At 32.7% G+C, this 5,151-nt stretch overlaps 1 protein-coding gene across 1 annotated transcript in view; it reads left to right on the top strand.

The window, feature by feature from the left end:
* The window catches only part of LOC108751603 (mediator of RNA polymerase II transcription subunit 25), a 36,881-nt gene that overhangs the window by 25,361 nt on the left and 6,369 nt on the right, over positions 1–5,151 (top strand). The window lies entirely within an intron of this gene.

Raw genomic sequence — 5,151 nt, 5'->3', positions numbered from 1 at the left:
TAAAATATTTTAATTAGAAATTATAATTAAATTTTCTCTATAGACAAAATATATTTCATATATCTATATATAATTTAATATAATCGCAATATTATAAGATCGTTTCGAAATCTCTCCGATTTTATTAATTACAGATTCTTCAGATGTTTTTCTTCTAAGTTCTTTTTCTTTTTATGAAATAATATAAATTACATTTTTTAATTTTCTTAATCAACGTGCTGAGTTATAAGACTGAAAGAGGGAATTACGTTGATGTATTAATCGGATTAAGAGTATACAAATTATCACATTATAGTTTGAAAACTGTTTGGTTATGGTTAGCTCACCATAATATTATATCGTGGAAACTTTAATTATGCGTGGGTACGGACCTTTGTCGAAGTTTTTAATTAATTTTAGCTCATAATACATGTATATAGTTAATACGTATGTAGGTAATTGATGCTTTTGTTTATGGGAGTGCGTGGATATTAAATTTTTTTTTAAACTATGTTATATATGATTAATTTGATTTTGTTTACGTGATATTTATTATTTAAAATGGATTATAAAACGTAATTTATTGATAAATGAAAATAATATATATAAAAGACAGAAATAATAAGAAAATATATCAATCCATCTTTTATTTCAAAATACAGGACAATTTTTAAGATTATTACATAAAATTATTATAATTATATATTAATTATATTTTATATGAAATATAAAACATAATAAATTAATTGTAATACGATATATATATATAAATTGTACTATATATAAAAAAATAAATAAATATAAAATATAATATACAAATAAAATGGCAGACATAAAACATTTTCAGCAAGGCTTATAATACTTACGATAATGCTTGTGCGGCGGGAGGCTTCGCCTCCTCCAGCCGCTCGCAGTTTTTGTACCTATGGTTATCGGTGATTCGCAAAAAATTCCTCACAACTTACGCCGTGTCAGTCCTCGTTAACTCCGATACGATTGCATTGTTTGAGCCTTCTCTAATGACTAAGATGAATCCAATTCTGTCAATTACAAACCACGTGCGCACATGCGATTGTATTTTGGTGTCTCTCTCTCTCTCTCTCTCTCTCTCTCTCTCTCTCTCTCTCTTTTTCCCTTTACTTTATTTGCTTTGGTACGTCAGGTGTATTATTAAATGGCAATGGATTATTCCCTTTGATAAAAATTATCTCGCTTTATTTTAGCTTTTACAACAGTGTTGTTCAGTCTCGTTGACTAGACTATAGACTAGACTAAAAGAGCTGAGATTCATTGTCAATCGGGGGTGTTTCTTCGCTCTACTAATCAAACAGCAATCTCAGATTTGATTTCATCTCCTTCATGTCCTCTTCGGGGACGTCTACTGTAGCCTATTTACAGATAGGCGTATTACGTAACTCGTAACTCACGTAAATGTGTCCCTTAATATCGAGTGTCCGATCATTCTGATCGATACGCGCTATTCTTCAAGTATTGTAAAGTCGGGGGATTGTAACTGGCGTAATCTCGATGAGTATTCCTGATGCATCATGATGAGAGAAAATCCATTACTAATGTAATTTTAATTTGCGGATAAATATAAGTGATGTCGTCTTGGCGTTCGTATTAATAAGATAGAGATCTAAAGCTCGTCTCGAGATTACGCGCCGATTTTGATTGTTAGCAATTATTCTAGATTGTACTTCGTTGATTGACAACCGATTTGCTTCATGATTGATTGATCATCGACCCTCGGTCTCAGAATTTCTTCGGATTGCGCACGCCTAGTTCACCTGGATCCGATCTACCTGCACTCGGATTCGGCGAACACCGCATCCATCTCAAATAACATTATTGTAGAACATCGTCGCGTTATTATCATTTTTCTTTGATATTTACAATCGTCGATATAAGGAGAGACGGTAGGGCAAAGTGGTGATGAGCGCAGCTTGTCAGACGCGATCCGTGCGCCAGTATTGCTTTACGTGTATTGCTTCCCGAGGAGAAGCAATTTTGCAGTGCAGGAGAATGATCGTCACCGAGGTTCGTCAACGAAATCTCGCAGACTCGATCTTAGAACCGTCCGAGTTAGCCGTTGACAGAGCCAACGGCTGATTTCGTCTCGACCACGGTCGGCACATCCTCTCCGGTGACGATGCGCGATCACAGAATCCTCTTCGGACCGTGGGGATCCCTCTCCCGGTCGCCGAAGGCTGGCACTCGATTAACGATTACGCAATCGCGACCGATCGGCACCACACGCTCCGCAGGCGTGTCACTGTCATGAAACGACGGCGGCGCGAAAGTTCTCGTTTCAGACAGCATCGCACAGGAGCAACGCACGAGGTTGAGGCGTCTCGGGCGGCAGCACGGCATAGTTCATCCCTCGGACGATCGAAACTACCCCTAGAAGCGCACGGAGATGCTCGCGTTTTGCGCCTGCGTGCGAACCGCGCCGCGGCAATTTCTCACTCGGCTTGTTAAACGATTATTTTCACAAGCTCTTAATAGACGTTGCTCTATCTTAATTTAGGTGTACAGAGTGTTTCCAGATAGTGGGTCATAGCTTTGCAATATTCGTCTGCAATATTTGCTAAGCTGAATAAAAAGTACTTACAATTAGTCAAAATAGATCCGCAAACCAGTTCTTTTAATATAAATAGCTATTTTTTGCTGTGACAATTATTCATCCATATTTGTGCGCGCGCGTGTGTGTGTATGTGTGTGTGTGTGTGTGTGTGTGTGCAGTATATAAATAATAATAATGAAGGTTATTTAGTAACATATTTGTTGTAATATATTGTAAAGTCCACTGTAACGATTTTTAATTTGCGTCAGATCTTAATTTTATATGTATATATTGCCATGTATACTTTATTTTATTATCTTTTTTTCTGACAAACATTTTACATGCGACATAAAATCATACATAAAAGTCTATCCTAAATTCTGAGAGGATATGAATTATAAATTATTTAAAATGGTTTGATACTTTAACATGTAAATATTATTGTATAAATATTAATACATAAATATTGCTTGTTGAGAGACTATCAACTATCAACTGGTCCGAAATATACGTTATAAATTTTTAAACAAGTTTGAAATTTGATGGATACAAGGATAATATCAAATATGTATTGAAAGGAAGATGCATAATGCGTTTCTTTTAAAACCTACTTTAAATAATTTTCATTTTGCATTACAATTGTATATTTCAGGATAGAATATTTTAGAATTTTATATTTCATTTATTTTATAAGTGTCTTTTTTTCTGATTTTTTTTTCTGTGTTACATACGTAGCATATAGAATTTTAAATAGAATTCTATTTTGGATTGAGACACAATTTATTAAATCGTCTAAAGTTGAACTTAAGGTGTTGAAATAATAAGATGATTTTATACCCTTGCAGTCGAAAACTTCTTGCTTTTATAGACGATAAACAGCGAATTAAAATATTAAAATAATAAAATAATCACATCAATTGTAAAAAATATTTTGTTTCTACAAACGATAAATCAATTTTTAATAGCGGAGCAGAATACTCGTTCTTTAAGCGGATTTATTTTTCATTAAACGCTTTTTATTCGGTTCAATAAATACTACAAGCTTGCAAAATTTTGAAACGCCCTGTGTATGTATACATCTCCACGCTTTACGTCAATATTTTATTATTAACGCTGGAAAACACGGGGACAGATGGGCAGTCGCGCGCATCTCGATTTATTTTACACCAGAGATATTTATCTTGATATTTATACTAAACTTTTACTGATAGTAAAGAAAGAGAATATAATGAAGAATGCAGTGCGAAAAGAAAGTTTGTCCTTTTTCTCGGAGAGCCTTCTTCAAAGTGTTTCCGCGGATAAAGTGGGAGCGGCAAAACATAATCCTTCTTCATCTCTACAATCCCACTCGCGTTAATCTGCACACGCATTACTTGTACAATTCACTTGTAAATTACATTAAAAAAAAAAAAAAAAGAAGTTACTTTCTACATGTCGAAAGAATCGCGTTCTCTAAAAGCAGCGATCGAATCAAATAGGAGAAACTTATGCGGTTTGTGCTAATTTAGATTTCGTCAAGCAAGACAATTTTTTATTACCAGTTACTGACGTAAGTGTGTATTTCATGTGGGTTATTTGTAATTTTTTATTTTTTTACGCTATTTTGTAACACACTCGCATAGTGAATATCTGCTGTAGTTCTGACGCGAAGCAGTTTTGATAAAATCTTGTCGCAAGAATGCTGTATACAGTTGGAAAATCTGTGTTAAATTTTTAAGCAAATACTTCTTTATTAAAATTAATATACATAATATGTAAAATTAATACATTTTATTTATTTATCTTAGAACGTATGTTTTTAAAAAAATATTATTTTTTTATATGTCTACTTATTCATAAATTGTGTAATTTTAACAGCAAGAAATGTTAAATATCAATTTAACTCAAAATATTAAAAAAAACACAATCATATTATGTTAAATTAACTCTTGGATATGTTAAAAATTTAACAAGAATTAAGGATTTAACACAGATATAAAATATTCTTTCCTGTGTAGTTGTCTAAATTTCTTTTGAGGGCAATGAGAAAATTCGGATTTTCCTCTGACACGTTGGAATTTATATGAACGTTTATATCAATATTTTATTAAATAAATATAATACAGCTTTACATAGAGAAAAACTATTTGATAATACTGTGATCTCATCGATTAATACTTGATCATAGTAATATACACGTACGTTAATTATACATTAATGTCAAAAGTAAATCGAGCTCGGATATCGCCAGACACATTCGTATCCACTTAAACGTTTGTTATGACATTTTACATTCCGTTTAAACGTTTGTTATGACATTTTACATTCTTCTTTTGACGATACTGCTTTCCGACGAAAGAATTGAAAATATCTCACGTCGTCTCAAAACGATATCCGCGTCGATGAAAGATACATATTTATATAATATTATAACGGTCAGAATGAGCAGCCATGCATGGTGCAAATATTTCTTCTTATACATCTTTTTAAGTGATGAAATATTGTCTTACTAAAAATATCGAGAGATGTTACGAGAAATATAAAAAACGAGGTATACATTAGATATATGTCTGTTCACGCGCTCACGTGGTTACGTATAATGAAAATATATATATATATATATATAT

The sequence above is a fragment of the Trachymyrmex septentrionalis genome, unplaced genomic scaffold (genome assembly GCF_001594115.1).
Source record: "Trachymyrmex septentrionalis isolate Tsep2-gDNA-1 unplaced genomic scaffold, Tsep1.0 scaffold50, whole genome shotgun sequence".
In the NCBI taxonomy this organism is placed as follows: domain Eukaryota; kingdom Metazoa; phylum Arthropoda; class Insecta; order Hymenoptera; family Formicidae; genus Trachymyrmex; species Trachymyrmex septentrionalis.
Note: the sequence above shows the minus strand (reverse complement) of the source record. Positions and strands in the feature narration are given on the sequence as shown.